This window comes from Vanessa tameamea, chromosome 8 (genome assembly GCF_037043105.1).
Source record: "Vanessa tameamea isolate UH-Manoa-2023 chromosome 8, ilVanTame1 primary haplotype, whole genome shotgun sequence".
NCBI lineage: Eukaryota > Metazoa > Arthropoda > Insecta > Lepidoptera > Nymphalidae > Vanessa > Vanessa tameamea.
In genome coordinates this window covers 1,857,674-1,875,405 of record NC_087316.1, presented here as the reverse complement: position 1 = coordinate 1,875,405, position 17,732 = coordinate 1,857,674, and the positions used below count along the sequence as shown (strand labels likewise).

The 17,732-nt window shown below is 28.5% G+C and overlaps 1 protein-coding gene across 1 annotated transcript in view; it reads right to left on the bottom strand.

Moving 5' to 3' along the window:
* LOC113396315 (uncharacterized protein) overlaps window positions 1-17,056 on the bottom strand; it is a 61,223-nt gene extending 44,167 nt beyond the window's left edge. Inside the window, exon 1 of the mRNA XM_026634214.2 lies at window positions 16,721-17,056. The gene's annotated coding sequence lies outside the window, so the exon portion shown is untranslated. The remainder of the gene's footprint in view (window positions 1-16,720) is intronic.
* Window positions 17,057-17,732: the final 676 nt, after the last annotated feature.

Genomic DNA, 17,732 nt, shown 5'->3' with positions numbered 1-17,732 from the left:
GCGAGACAGAATAATATTCTACAGACAGATTGTTCTAAATATAAATATAACTAGTTGTCTCGATTAAAAGTTAAAATTCATGCAAACTCCTTCCACTGATTGGTGTTAAAATTTCTAGAAATTCTTTCTTAGTGAGCGGCTACGTCGCAAAAAGTACAATGATGAATTTGAAGTAAATCGAACCAATAAATTCGGAGTTCTTGAGATTAGTCAGTACATGATAATTTCGCTAATATATGTATGTATAATAATAACTGATTGCCGGCTTCGCTCGCTTTTTAGAGGTTGTTCGTCCTGACGAATAAGAAACGAATATAATCATACTTGGATTAAGCATAAAAAAGTACCCTTTCCCCTTTCTTGAAGTTCAAGCTTGCTACATAAATAAATTATACGAATTCATATTGTTGGTTTAGCCGTGAAAGAGCAACAGACAAACAAACTTTTTCGTATTTAGAATATTATATATATCTTATAAGTATAGATATATAGATTGATAAACTCATATAAAAATTTAAAACATAAAAAGTAATAAAAAACACGCTCTAAAGTGAATTATAGCCCTCAAAGATAATTAATTTACCCTAAAAAATCATAACTTATATGGTTAAACGTATATCGATCGAAAAGCATCAGCGACGTAAAATCATAACTGATTTCAAGCACACTATACAATTGCACATTTTTTAACAGGATATGACGTCATTTTGTTTAATTTAAATATGACGCGTGCTGGAACATATCGAGCAAAGAGTTATTAAGAGATTACATATTTTAATTTATCTTCGGAATTCAAAAATAAAACTCAATTGTATATACGTTATGACTTTGAATGAATTTTAGTCGGCGGTAATTATAGAGAAGACTTTGGGGAGTTGGAGAATTGAGGTGCAAAGGTTTCCCCTTAACTAAACACAATTACGGAAAAGCTTAGTTCAAATTTCCCTTTAAACATTGTTGTGTACACTATTAGCTGATAAAAGGACGCTGTTTCGCCTTAGATACTAAATATACTAATAATAATAACACTATTAACAAAGATTATCTTGACTAATTTTAATTTCTTATTTGAAGGTTATGTGTGTACTCTTAAACCTATCAACATGTAATATCATTGGTATATTAAAAGAAGTGCATCGCTTTTAAAGAATTTTCTTAAATTCCACGTCACCTTCCAACCAGTTTTTATCATAAACGTTTTATTATTCGAGATTCATTTATAGAATTCAATATGTTTCATAAATTATCTTCATTCAAAATAAATAAATAAACCTCTGTCAATTTGAGCGTATATTATTAAGAGTTACAGTTTAAGAATCAATGAAATCCTATCGTTATATAAATTCACTAATTTATAAGATTAGTTTTTGTCTACAGATACAAGCAAGGAAATGAGAAAATTAAGTATTTAGTAACACCTTAAAGAACACTTGTCTGGAGAAAAACATCAGATTTAGACCTCTTTTGACCACGTTGATCCAATGAAGTATAATTCAAGATTCGAACGAAAATATTCCTCATGTGTATCAAAGTAACATTGGAGCGGCGTGGTTAATTACCCATAATTTCTCAAGGAGAAGCATTAGTAGTCGGGCAATTATTGGCCGTTACTTTAAGTCATGGCAATGGGTATGATGGCAATAAGAAATATTAACCCGTACATCGTCAATGCACCTCCAACCTTAGTAAAGAAGATGTTATGTCCCATGTGCCTAAACTTACACTGACTCACTCTCCCTTAAAACTGGATATTGTGTTCCAATTCTAATTATTGCTGTTTGTCGGTAGAAGCTCGTTTGGCTTCAAACCACCCGGTTTGAAGCTTGCACAAAGCCCTACTACCTTTACTTTAAGACTCAATGTAAACATGTTATTTAATAATTGAAAAGGTTTATTTTATTACTTATATTTACTTATAGAATCTTTTTGCTTATATTATTTTTAATAATATAAAATCAATGTACCATTTGGTATATAATATATATAAACAACAAAAATGTTGTCTAAATGACTTTATAAAGAAAACAAAACATTACAAGTATGTATATATGTTAAAAAAATACTATTAATTTCCAAGTCGGTTGTCACAGTTCCAACAGGTCGACTGTAAGTTTTGTTAATTTATATTAATATACCTTTATTATTATAAAGGTTTAAATGTATAAATAATACTTTATTTAAAAGATCACAAAAATCAGTACTAGCTCTCTGACCCGAATTTATACGGGTAAAATTTATAAAAATATTTTCATAAATTTAATATAATACTAATTTTAAATTAATAATTCGCATATAAAATAATGGCAACATTTGATATTTTGTTATTAAAAAGGAAACATAAATACTATTGAAAAAGAACCATGTAATCTGTTTGAGAAAGGATATCTTGTCTTAACGTGCTAACAAAACATCCATTTATCTGGACACAAGCAAGACGAATCGCTTTCATTACATAAAACGTGTTGTAACATATTCATTGTTAAACAAACGGTGTCTGCGCTCGTAATCGAACACAAAAATCAATATATTATTTTCGATTGCATATCGTTTTTTTTTAATGAGTATATAATACATATATTATGTATATATGTAATAATCGTTTTTATAAAATTAAATCTGTTAAATGATACTATTTACGGCTATTTTACTCAAGACTTGTAAATTTTATAATTTCACAAGACTTTAAACAACGGCAGTGTCCTATGATTGATATTTATTAACAAAGTTCGATCATCATTTGTTTTATTGTTGTTTTCAAACTTCATTTTATTGGATTTTGATTTATAATAAAGTAATCATTAAAAAAAAATGAATATCATATTTTAGTCGTAACGGAAGAAGTTTTTTTTAATAGAACTGTAATTGCTTATTAGAACGGGAAACATTAGCCGCTAATAACACTTTATAAAATAGCTCGAGGATGTAAATTTACTTTATAATCAATATATATGTCTTAATAAAAATACTTTAATGCCGTGATGTCGCTGACTATGATATTGACGCATGTAACGCCAACTTGATTAAAATATATGTAAAGAAAATCACTACAATATAATATCGCTTTTCTTAATTATCTGTTCTCAATTTGCCGCCTATTCCATATAATTAAAGAGATGTCACTGTCACTGTCAGTGGGTCGTTCTGTCATTTCACTTATTAGAGTGCAATATTATTACATATATTTTGAAATGAAATCTATTCTACAGAAATCGAAATAATATTTTTAAACATAAGTGATCCAACTTTGTTACTATTAAACTTAATTCAACTGCTAGCATATTTTCACTTTCCGAAGGTCATAGACAAAATTCAAAGTCATAGATAAGTTATCTCATATTAAATTTAACAAGGATTATTTAATATTATTCAACCATATAATATATTATGCAATAATAAGAAACAAGTGTTAAAACTTCCAACGAATAAATTATCCAAAATGTATTATAATAATAACACTGCAGCATCATTTTTTGATGAAAAATATATACAGAAATGATTTATAAACAACGAATTATTTATTCTTTTAAAACGTCGACGTTCCGTAATAAATCTTCGAGACTTGTGCCATTTTCATAATAACTTTTTTTGGGTATAATTAATCATTACCAATTTTCCACTCATTGACCATCAAGCAGCCGTGAGACAGATGGACAGTGATGTCTTAAAGCTACGCGTTGAAGTTTAACCTTCAAAGTTTACTGGTCGCTCGGGGTTCTTTACAACCTAAATGTTTCATTCAATACCAGAAATTATAATATTTTGTGACAATAATAGCATAAATATAAATTATATTATAATATTAAATAATTAATGATTTTATTATATAAAAAAAATTATACACAGAACATAGTACACGTGACACAAAAACTAAAGCTTGCGTTAGAAGACTAAGCGTTGGGCTTCTTGATACAAATATTGCCTGCGCTATAAAATAAAACTAAATTAAAAAAAGACTATCGCACAGTCACTCTAATAAAAGTTTTCACGGTTATTATAGTGACATTTGCATGAATATTTTTACAGTATGCGCTGTTACATAGTTTTCTGTATATTAAAATGCATTTAAAGACAATTTGGCTTCTAAATTTAAATAAATTCGATAAGTATTTCTGTGGGTTGCAACATTTCTACACAACATCACCATGTCTACATTTGACATTTACCAAAATTATATCTATACTAGCTGTGCCCGCGACTGCGTGTGCGTTTGATTTCACAAAAAAGTTATTATTTTACCCTAAGTTACGTATTACGTTATTACATCAGCTATCTGCCGAAATGTGAAATTCCCGTCAAAGTCGATCCAGCCGTTCCAGAGATTAGCCGAAACAAACATACAGACAGACAAAAATTGAAAAAAAACGATGTTATTTTGGTATATGTTCCGTGTATAAATACTCGTACATATGCATTTAGTAAAAAGCGATAATTTTAATATTACAAACAGACACTCCAATTTTACAATATGTATACAGATATACACAAAAATTTTGCAAACCTTATAAATGTCAATCTGTACTACCCTTCACCCTTATTAACAATAATAATTTAACCCGTCAATTAATACATCACAGTTAAACTTTAAAGTAATTACAATCCCTTAATCAAACAATCATATACAACCTCCACGGTTTTGTCATTTATATTGAAACGTAAAATTTCGTGTAAAGCGAACAGATTTATGTGTCCAGTGACTGCAATTATGCTACTTCTTTAATTTTTATCGTCATTTAAATGTTACGATTGTCATTATCATGTCAGGACCACACGGAATGACGGAAGGGACACACGTAATTGACATATAGTGTCATCTCATCTCACTGTAAACTTTAATTTGCCCTTTCGGATCACTAGTTGTAATCACTGCATGTTTAAGTAATGTTCCTTTTTTATAGTTTTACATCAAATTAGTAAGTATAATTGTTTGAGAAATTTTTAAATATTTAATTATTACATAAAAATAAATGTATAACAGTCATATTTTAAATATTAACTTAACATATAAGAATAATTGATATTGGTATACAATGGTATTGTTTTTTATTAGGAACCGATAACAATTAAAACATAACATGAAAAATTGACATTATTATGACACAATGCACTTTGAAATATTTTTTATTAAACAAAAAATCGTAATTAATAACAAAATTCAAGCTATAAGAAACAATAAATAAATAATTAAAAATATATATATATTTCATGGTTGCAATAAATTAAATAAATGAAAGATTTTATCATGAAATTACGAAAATTATTTATTGCAGTTTGATACGAGAAAACGTTTATAGTAACACCTATTCAATAACGAGAAATTTCTTAATATTCCTTATAAAGAATGCGTTTAAGTTGTTACTGATTTTATCGACGACTGACTCTCAATTGTACGTAAGACCAAAACTATTAAATACATTTCATTAATTTATAACCGGATATATACAATCAAGTACGCCACCTTCTTGATCATCTCCGCCTATAAAAACTGCAACTAAAACATATAGATAATATCAAACCTTCATCGTGGCGCCAAACTAGGGAACTATGTTTACATTAACCATGTCTGTAGTTGCCTTAAAATATTAAATACAACTGTTTACTAATTAATTGTTTAATAAATTTGTATAGTAGTAGTTACTACAAATGATAACGTGGTCACTGGTCATGTTCAATGACCTACCACCAGTAAGCAGAATGAGAGAGAAAAGAAGACAGCATAATTTAAATGGTTTAGTGAAAATGTAAGTGACTGGTAGATTTACTTTCAGATACTAGTATATACATAGATCCATTCACTCACCAAGACTCATCAAACGCCGATAATTTAACATGCAGAACGCTAAATTATCGGTGTCAATCAATTAAATACACAAATCTATTAAATATTATAATAATATATTTGATGAATTTATTTATTTCTAATGTGTATTTTTTCATTATTTACTCTTAATTGTACTTATAAGAACGAACTTCTCTGACTCATGCTAATTCAAAATAAAATAATTTAACGTATACTCTATTCCAACCATAAGAGGAGAAAAGCCAAAAAAACAACACCTGACAGCAAATTGACGCGGTATCATTGGTCGAGAGCTTGATTAATCTATGATATTCAACTATGGATTTGCAAAATGGCGTTTTGAACGTCGACGAAACTGTTATCGGAATTTTGGAAGTAAAATTAAAGTAGAAATAAGTAGTTAAGTGTAATAGTATTGGATTATAAATAAAGATATATTAATCATAACTCTTAGGGCACAATATAGCTGAGTTATTAGCAAATCGCATGAAATACGTAAATCTTAGGTTTGTTTATCATTATTCCTACTTCCATATATAAAAGGGCGCATCTTGGTGAGAGAATAAATATAAAGTATATCAGATACAAACCTAACATTTGTACAAATATTTCCCTATCAATTCTGATCTGAGATCAAACGTTTTAAAAATAAAATATAAAACCGATAACATAAGTGAAATAAAAGCACAGAGTATAAATTAAAACAGACATTAATGTATTATCGAACACTTTTAAGGGGCTCCGTTTTTTTGCGATAGTAACATTTAACATTAAAAATTATTGGACCGATCATATAATTTGAACAACAATGCGGAAGTATAAGGACATGTTAATATTATTAAGTCTAAAATATACATTATTCGAAACATGTTTGAACTTTGTTTTTTACTTGCTTTATACCTAGCTATTAATGGAGGGGTCTATGTCCTGTAAAAAAGTTGTTCAATGTAATATGTAAACTTATATACTCGATTTCTGAACAGCTTTGACTTTATTATAAGTTCTTTAATTTATCACTACAGATAATAAATATAATCAAATGTGAATTCATTAAAAATGAATGAATCCATAATAAAACATATAACTAACCTTTATTGTAATTTCCCATTAATTTCTCTTTAATTTGAAGCCGTATTTGGTATTTTATGGAATACATCAACGCTTGTAAAATCATTTATTCATAAGCTGACACCTTCGCGCACATTGAAATTAAAATTAAATTCATTGTACATCATTTTATACACATGTGTCGAGGAAACTCATTAATAATTAAACAATGTGAATCAATCTTTCGCCATATTGACGAGAACAAGCTACCGTATTTAACACTGGTTTATTTTGTTTAAACATAATTGATAATTTAAGGTCATATTATTTTAAAAGAAAGTTGTTTATGATATCTACCTATTATAAGGCCCATTTGTTTTGACCAAATTTCGGTTGTGTTTGCTAATTTCAAGAGTATATGATAATATTGTGCACGGACACATATACATTCTTATAATCCGATAGGATGACAATCCAAAGCGACCGAATAAAAAAAACCAGGAGCTGAATGAAGTGCTTCACGACCTTTCTGAGTTAAGGGACATACCAAACATTCTAACCGCTGGCTGCTGCTGATAATGTTTCGACCCGTGATTTGTAATTTTATAAGTACGAAGGTATTAAATATTATGCTTATATATATGATGATGTATAATTATAACATTACATTAAATATAACACCTGACTTTCATTTCTCTCGAATGTGAAATAAAAAAGTTCTATAAACGAGTATCACTTCAGCCTAAATATTTAATCGTATGTCGTGAAAGGATTATCCATATATTTGCGCTGTGTCTGTGTGTGTGACCAACAGACTGAATAACAACTAATTCATCTTCCGATCATAGAATAAAAAACCCAACTCCGTTTAATCTCTAGCTCTAGCTACTAGCCGAAAGGACAAAGTGTGTCGAAATCATTGATAAGAAACCTTAGAAAAACAGACAGTATTTCCTTACGTAACAGATTCCAATAGTGTACAAGTATGTCCCTCAGAACTAGTACGCAAAATTTAATGTAACAAACGAATAGGCAAACTAAATTTCGTATATTTAATATAAGTTAGGATACTAAAAAATCTTTAAAAAAAAGCACCAAAAAAGTACAATGTATTAAAGATCTGGTTCATTACTTCACTCATGATATCAACAGTGTAATTATAACTGTCAGGTTACACTTTGTCGGATTCAAAATGAAAGAGTGACATTACCCAATGACATTATCCCGATAAAAGGCAATTCTGTATCATATAAGTCGTAAAATAAAAGTTTTTATGAATATGATTACAGAATATTTGGAAAAAGTTTACGATCGTATGTATTCATTATAAAAAAAATATACATTACTAACTCTACCACAAAGTTTGTTCGAAAAAGTTTTTATGCAATATGATTTATATGGTAACACGCATTTTAGTTTGTTTTTATTGATAGCGTGTTATTAATATTGTTTATGTGAAATAGTTTTAGCGTTGTCATTGTCACGTCTTGACGCTTAAAGTGGTCGTTGTGAAATTTGGCAAGCAGATTGTGAGACGTACAGTTGGTCTTACTAGAATTGAGATTTTATCCTTATCGAAATATAAATACGGTATTTACACTACTTCTAACAAACCTGCAAGGAAAAAGTTTACAGTATCTTTAATCTTTTATATATATACTGATATTATGAAGGTGCCAAATTTGTATGCTTGTGTATATATATTAAAAAATCACTTATAGAAAGCTACATTATTCCTGAGTACTATAGAGTATAAATATTTTATTTATATCAAATCATTTTTATGAATATTTTATTAATAATTGTATCCGTGCTAGTCTAGTCTAGTCTAGGCTAGTCGCTAGTAGATTATACATTTTATGCAGTCTGTATACAACTATTAGCTGTTGTTTTTGGACAATATTCAGTTTTTAAATGTTAATCTGTATGTACTCGTAAGTAAAACAAGAGGAAATTGCGTTGTTTCACAAACACTGTGAAGACAATTCGTTTTGCTCTTAACTCATGAATAATAAAACAGATATACTAATTTTGTTATATTATTATTGAAATTCCTTTTTTAATCTTTAAGTAATTAAATAAATTACCTGAACCGTTTTAAAAAACGCAACAAAAATTTCAACGACGAATATCTTTATTTTAATTTAAAAAATATGGGTATTTTTCGTCGAACTCAATTTTAAAAACTTTCAACACTATAATCTTCGTATTAAATTTAAAAAAATAGCAACTTGTATTAAGAAAAGTAATGCGAATGAGACTCGATTATTTAAAAATAGAATAAAATGGTCGTCGAATTAGTAAATGGTAATAATTTTCCCTCTTAATATTTCAACGATATTACGTTCTGTTAATGAAAGCGATTTTACGCAGATGCGTAAGAAATTAATAGATTTATGCGTCCTTGGACATTTAAATGTCTTTACTGAGGTCACAGCGCTCATTTTTTTAGTTTGTTTATGATAATGTTGTACTAAGATCTTATTAAGCATATGTTAACGTAGTTTTTTTTCAAGTTTTTTTTTTTCATCCAAGCTACGTTTTATTTATTTGTGTAAGTATATTAATTCAGTTTACTGAAATTTATTTTTAATTTGATGTCAAATTAACTTAAAAATAAAATAAGTGCTTAAATATTAATTAAGAATACAGATCGGTTCACTCTCGAATGTTAAATTATTTCGGAGTGCAGTAACAAATATAATCTAATTTGTACCTTTTTTTTGCTGTCTTTATCATGTAAACATGAACATCACCCATACCACACCGCACACCGATCCGAAGTCCAACGAGAAATACATTTTACAAATATTATGTAGATATTTATAATTTTAAATCTATATAATTATACATATATCATTAATATTTAAAGTACATCTTGAATAAAATTATTTGAGGCCAATTACATAAAGACCAATTTCCAAACTTGAAATCGAACGTAACCGAATATTTGAAAACCAAAGAACGTCTTTCTCCGCCTTGAAAATATTCCGATCGCTATCGTCATTGACGAAATTAAGTATCTTTTGTTGTGTAGATAAATAAAATATCAGATATCATGACATGATATGATCATCATACAATAAATACTTCTACGAAAATCGACAAAGCATTTAATTCTTAAACAATATAAAAAATTAATCAAATCGTATGTAATTATTTTATGCGTCAAAAACCGTTTTACTCAAACTGTAGTCATCATAAAACTAATCTAAAAACGTTTCCTTCAAATACGTCCTTGAACTCTCAGTCCGACCAAAGTTGTGTTTCAATCACATCGAATTATTCAAAAATTATCATAGAGAAACCTCCTTTGTCTACATTATCTGTGAAAATAATTCGATTTTGTCGATTCTATACTGGGATGGCATATATCCATTTTATAAACCAATCTGCAGATTGCACTGCACACGTAATACAAAATGTATTGGAAGGCACAGGACTGAAAGCTTTAGCGCTCTTTCACAGTACCGTTTCAATAGAATTCCTAATATCATTAAGAGTTATCGAAATATGCAGTCTAGCAAGACTAGAACTTCCTACTACTATAAATCTATCAATATTATTGCCGAATATATTATCGATAGATATACGACTCAATAAAATAGATAATAATCCTAAAACTAGCCGATAAATCTATTTTTTAAGTCTGCGTAGGTCGTCTGTTGGCCATTATAAACCATCCAATTAGTAAGACCATTTATTTTCTAAATTTAACATTTAAAAAACTACACTACTGTGTTTATTCTTCTGTCACAAGTCTTCGAAGTGTTAAAATAAATAATAATTATGTTTAATGTAATGTCATAAAAAAGTTGCTATACTAAAAAAATATTTAAATTATTTCAGTCAACGATTTTTCCCATCTCCTGATGAAGAGTTTAGCTTATTACACTACGCGAATATAATTTATTGTAAATGTAAATGAAGCTGAATGAAAAAAAAAGTAAGTACACAGTAGTGCTAGGCTAGAGTTGAATTTGATTTCTATCTAGTTATCTCCTCTTAATTTTCTAGTACGTGTATTTTTTTATTAAAATCATCAGTATTAATTTTAATCTTAGCTGTTCATAAAACACTAATCAAAATAAATGACTCAGTAGTATTAAGCATAAAAAAAATACTTTTAGAAAACAAATTAATAAAAAATCTCCGGCATTTTTAAAACCAAATGTCATTTCTCAGTTTGTATTTGTTTTTGCGTACCAACTATTCACAAATAATAAGTTTTTTTGAATAGTAGTAGATCTGTGCCACATACCAATTAGTTGATACGTACTTTGCATTCGTAATAAATACTAAAACAACTAGATGCTTGATGAAAATGGGATTATCGATCCAACACTGACATAGTATTGATATTTCATATGATGATATTATACTTTAATATATTATAACCTACAAAAATTAATGTTGTACCTAACGTATATTATACCAAACTATTTGTTTATACTCAACTACATTGGTAACATAATATCATCATTACCGTCTTTACCATAGGGCACATGGGGCACGTGCCCAGGGTCCCCATCTTGAGAGGGCCCCGAAGAAACAACAATTTCCTTCACACGTTTGTGCTCACGTTGACTGCTGTGTATATTTTCGAAAGTGATATATTTGTACGAAATAACTAACATATTTATCAAAAAAAACTATAAAATAGCCATAAGATTGTACAACCTATCAGATTGTTACGAATAGGTATACGAAAATTACCGCACCGTTTATTTGAAACTATATTTAAGGCCTGGCCATAAGCAAATTATTTGTACATAGTAGTAAATATCTACCCAAAGGGCCACAAATTCATGGGTGCCCAAGGGCCCCAGCATAGCTTGAGACGGCTCTGAATATCATATTCGATACATAAAATAATATAAAAATGTCTAACAATCAGGCATGATGATAAAAAATCTGTATTTGAAAGAACGTCTCATGGGAAGAAAACATAATCCTATTATATTTCACAACGAGATATATATGGACTGATCTCAATAATTTGATTACGTCAATAAAATATTATATGCATAGTTAAGATTCTATAATATCGATACGAAATATTATATCGATATAATATGACTTCTTTTGTCATCCTTAACTTACCTTTCTTATTGTTTATAGGACGAGTCGAGGAAACCAAACAAGCGACTTTACAAAAACGACTGTTTTCTCATAAATAAACGTCAATAGAGTTGTATTTAAAAAGAGAATGTGACTCCTTGTTTATTGGGCGAGTTATTGTGCTATATCAGAACTGGGTATGTGTGAATATTAATAAATATTTTGTTTTAATAAAGATCTCGAGATCGAGAAAATAATTATTCTTTGTCGTGATGATAATAAAAAATCTTTTTCTTTAATAAAATTATCTATGGTACTATGTTCGTTGCGCAAAATATATTTCATAATATTTAGACAAACATTATAAGCATTTTGTTAAAAAGAATAATCAATAAAATATTACAATTATTTCGTAGATAGTATTATTTTCAGATATTTTTAACTTTGCCGTTTCATAAATTCAAATCAATTGTAAAAAATACATTGGTAAAGAAGGCATTATTCGATACAACATTATATAGATATATTATAAAAAGGCGTGGAGTTAATGCATGTTGACTTCCAGGCAGGATATATTACATACATAGATGTTGAAAAAGAGTAATTACTGAGTTTCTTGCCGGTTCTTCTCGGTAGAATCTACATTCCGAACCGGTGGTAGCTTTACTTAATATAGTTTATTAAATGATGATTCAAAAGGGCTTATAAAAGCCTACTTGAATAAAGTATATTTTGATTTGATTTCATTTCAATTGTAAATTGTAAAAACGGAATTATACCGATAAAATGTTCAAGTTTATTGTGGCTTTATTTCTTTGCATCGCAGATAGTACTTAGATACTGATAATCTATTTAAAGTTAAATAAGATTAATATTAAATTGCCGACATCCAAAGTTAAGTTACAATTAAAATCTTATAAGCTACTGTTTATTGGACAACATTAATGGTTTTTCTTATTTTGATATCTATTTTAAATCTAAAAAAAAACAGAAGCGCAAATGTCTCTAGAATGAATATTAAACAATTAAATGTATATTTAAACTATAACTATAGCAACAGAGTCTTACAGCTGTAGAGCTATTTTCGAACAATCACAAAACTAAATTGCGATAAACGATTGTGAAATTTCCAAAAGTGATTTGCGTAATGTGTCTATTAGTTAGGTATAACAACACTTAAAAGATACGCACCAAAATAGAGTATCAACGTAAGTCGTAACATACTACTCATTGGTACAAACTAAATGGTAAGTTAGCCAGTGCATCTACAGGCACAAGAGATATAACATCTAATTTCCTAAAATTATAAATATATATAGTTGGTGATGCATTGGTGATGTAAATAATGGTGACCACTTGCCCTGTTACGACCAATTTGCCAATCATCTATTTAAAAAAAAAAGTAATCTTGTGATTTATACTTTATATATATAGGTGATAGTATTTTTATAGATAGATACTGCTGGTTTGTGGTATGTTGTCTGGCACTGGCTAAGAATTCCAAGCCCTACCGTGGAAGTTTGTATAAATTATTTTTCAGTAAAAAAAAACAGGTCTGTTATTGGGTTTGTTTACTCCATTTCCCGTTAGTAAGTAAATATAATTACAAACACAAGGAACATTACATCTTAATTTTTATGGTAGAATGATTAAAATTTCTCCTTAGCCAATTCTATATTATATTTTAAAAAAGTGATCTTATCTTCTTTATTTAAAAAAGTAATAATGCAAGCTAACCTTTATAAATAAATATTTCTTCGCAACAGAACAACAAATATGGTTTAAATCGTTTTAAGTGAAACCCGTCGTAATTTATACAAAATACGTGATCAATTTAATTACTAACGTGATGTTATTGATGATATTTATTAATCTCTCTTTACTTTTAAAATTAAAAAACGAAATGTCTATCTACCCATATATGAATGACAAAATGGACAAACATACGCCCAGCGATGACGTTTAAAATAAACAAAAATACCCATACAAATCATTTAAAGCGATAAATTGTAAATCCTTCTATTATTCAAAAATAATATACATTTATAATAAAAATAATAACTGATTTCAAATACTTCCTCAAATTGAAATAGTTCCAAACGGATAAAAAAAAAAATCTAAGTCGACTCATAAGTGTTCTGAGGTAACAAATATAGAATAAAAACAAACCATTGATATTGAAATCTGGTAAAAAATGGTAGCATCACGGTTGAAGTGAAACATCAAAACAACGGATTCTAAAATAAATTAAAATTAAAGATAACCAATGAAAAATAATTCTTATTATTATAACAATGTATAGCAACTAAGTATATGCAACTCACACACAAGGGAGTACGGAGCGATGGTAGAGAAGAAGCATAATGGCATAAGAGCGCTATGCCGGTTGCCATACGAGTTGGTCTTACGGCTCGAGGCGCGACAAGATATGTCATATAAAAAGGCAAATTGTGAATATGAAATGAAATTTTTACCAAGACTATCGCTTAGTTGTTGGACAACTGAAATTATTATAAAAAGTGACAGTTGCATAATTAAAATATACATTTATTTTTTCCATAACATTTGTAATAGAAATTAACGTTTGTCGAGGATATGTTAATTGCATTTGAGTTTTCATGAAACTGACATACTCGTCCCCATAGACATAAATTGTCTTTTATTTAAGTCTTAGAATAAATATTTTAACAATATTTGTGTTTATTATAATATGAATATTGCTTTTATTTCTTGGTTTTTCTAAAGTATATTTAAATGCATCAAACATCTTTTAAGTGCGCGCCTTACATAAAATGAAATTTATAAACAATCCAAATTGTCTATGTTTTAGAATATACATCTCGGAATCTATCTAATTTAATTTTGATTGGTGAACGGTGAATTCGTTAACTGACCGCAATTACAATCGTCGGAAAACATCGAAAATATTCAACCAGATCAATAAATGTCTCTATAACAATAGAAAATTCGGTCGACGATTTAAAATACGACAAATCGAGTTCGTCATTTTAATTGAGGTGAAATATGAAAACAATATATACGATTCTATACGATTTGTGATTATCTAAAACTTTTAATGCGTAGTGAATAAGGCGAAAGTATAACATTTGAGTGCCTAATTTTGGAAAAGTCTTCACACATTAGTTTTGGTATGCTAATCACATAATATAGTATTTTTAGGTTTGTTGAATGAGATTCGATTTCAATTATGTGTTAAATTGTATGATATATCGCAGAATGAAAGATCAGATGGCAAATCATCTTTTTTTAATTGGAAATGTCAGTCGCTTCTTTACCGGTTTTTAGTTTGTTAAACCATAGTGTATCTCTTTGGTTCATTAGCAACGATAGGAATGAATGAGATAAATAAAACATTTTTATATGGTATGTTAAGAGTTATTATGTTTGATCGTAATTAACAAAGCTTAAGTATTAAAAATAAAAGTAAGGGAATATATCATGATATATTTTTTGTTGGCATAACGAAGTTTTTCTTCGTGTTAAATTAGAAGCGATGATTGTAAAAATATCAATTTTATCTTATGAATACGAAATAAGGCTACCTAAAGTCTTAAAATGTATTAAATAAACGACATTAATTATCTTTATAAAACAGAGGTTTTTAATTTTAAATAGTTACAGTTTTTTCTGGTGTTGTTTAATTATGTATATATATGTATATCTTTATTTTTATTTGAATTTCGAACATATATTTTCTTACTCATCTAAAATATATATAATAAATATGTTTCGGGAAATGTTTTATATATTAGGTTTTATTATTTATCTAGGAAATGTATAAAATATTATTTCAAAAAATATTTAATACATAAATGTCCTAGGAATTGTATATAATTCCAATATCGCATTAGGAAATAAATAAAAATAATGCTTTCTGTAATAAAACACCTTGTTAAAATAAGAATAATCTTTTTTATTAAAGCACTCGTTGAGACAACAACGTTCAGGTAACAATCCTATCGTAAAATATAATCATTTTCATGTTATCTTACTAATTAAAGCTTCGAAAATCAACTATCTAGTCACCTTTAAACTGTATTTATCACAAAATCAACTTATATTATTCTTATAATTTCAAAATTTAACAATACCCTCCCCCGCCTCACTATCCGATTGATATCTCTAATGTTTTACATTTCCGATTGATATTTAGGAAATGTATAGATTTCCTAGAAAGTGTGTCTAATATAATTTATTTTACATTCCCGTGCGATTTTAGGAATTACAGATATTTCCTAGGAATTGTATACAATTCTTAGATTTAATACATTTCTGGTAACATATACATTAAAAACTTTCTTCGTTTGGGTTTTTTTTTTGTATTGGAATAAATTAAGAACATCTTAATTAATTAGGCATTCCTTTATGAGCCTACAAGTGTGATTAGCCATATCGCTTACAAGTGGCATTGTGGTTAAATGCATATTTCTACTTCAAACTTTTAATATGAAAATGCCCTCATTAAAATTTTTAGAATAAAATATTATATATAATAAAAGAGTAGTTTCATAACAAATTTATAAGTAAATAGTCATATTATTTTAAATGTCTTTGTAAGTACGTTTGCACGTTCTCTACCGATATTACGACGCTAAAACGATCTTCGAATATTAAATAAGTTTCATTACTGACATTTAATTCAAAGTTGCACTTCGAATATTTTAAATACCTTCTTTATGTGTTTGAAAATGAGATCCATTGTCATAATAAAAAAAATATATTGTTATATATTTTCTAATACCTTTACTAATAACTTAAATTGCTTAAAAAAAAATTTAAAGAAAAATTACTTACCTTGAAAAATCCGACAAATTAAACAATAAAAAAAACACAGTACAATTTTCCGAATTTCACGTGTCTGAGCAATAGCACCGTATCAAAAGAAAAACGAAAACTGTTCTAAATTCAAAAGGCGCGCGAAACCGCAGAAATGTGTCAGTGGCGTGTCGCGCGAACGGCCTAGGACGCCGGACGCGAGCCGAATAGCAATGGCGAACTGGAAAAATATTCGGGATTTAATCCAAATTATTTGGGAGCGGCCACGTTCGGTGCGTTTTGAATGGCGTCGCGGTACATCCGAGACTGGCTAACAAAGTGGCAGGACATCGACTTTATAAATTAACTTTGTCCATCGATGTGAGTAACTGTACACACTTGGCTAGAAGTTCGGCTTCGCGCTCTGTTTTTTAGCGTTCAATATACGTTTACTATTTGATTGTACCCCGGGCTCTTTTGAACCGAGTCCATTAACCTAATGACGAATGGAATCCTAATAAACTCATCAAAGACCGTTGACATCACGATTTGAATAAATCAATTATCAGAAGCATGTATGGCATATTCTCATCATACAAGTACACGAATAGAAATTTGATGGCTTTTTTTAAATCTTTTCTATTGCGATATTTTTTTATGAATGAGTGTGACTTGGGATTACCTAAATATGTTGCACTAAAAAGTTAATTATTTATTACTTTTTTCGCAGGTGTATATTAAGTACATACATAACTGTTCTTAAAGTACCTTTAACACAGTGAAATGGTACTTCAAGAGTGTGGGAAGATCAAATCGCCCAGACCATTTTTTTATTTATTATTTAAGCAGTGGTCACACATTGTTAAAACATCCAATAAATGTATACAAATCAGGCTTTCGTTTAATATAATCTTAGTAAACTGCGTAATGCGGGGATTATAGTTTATTTATTGTCATATAGACTGCTTAGTGTGCTAAAACGTCGTGTATCGCTTAATGAAAAAAGTTTATAGATTATAAATTTGTAATTATATGCGTCTTATCCAAAGTT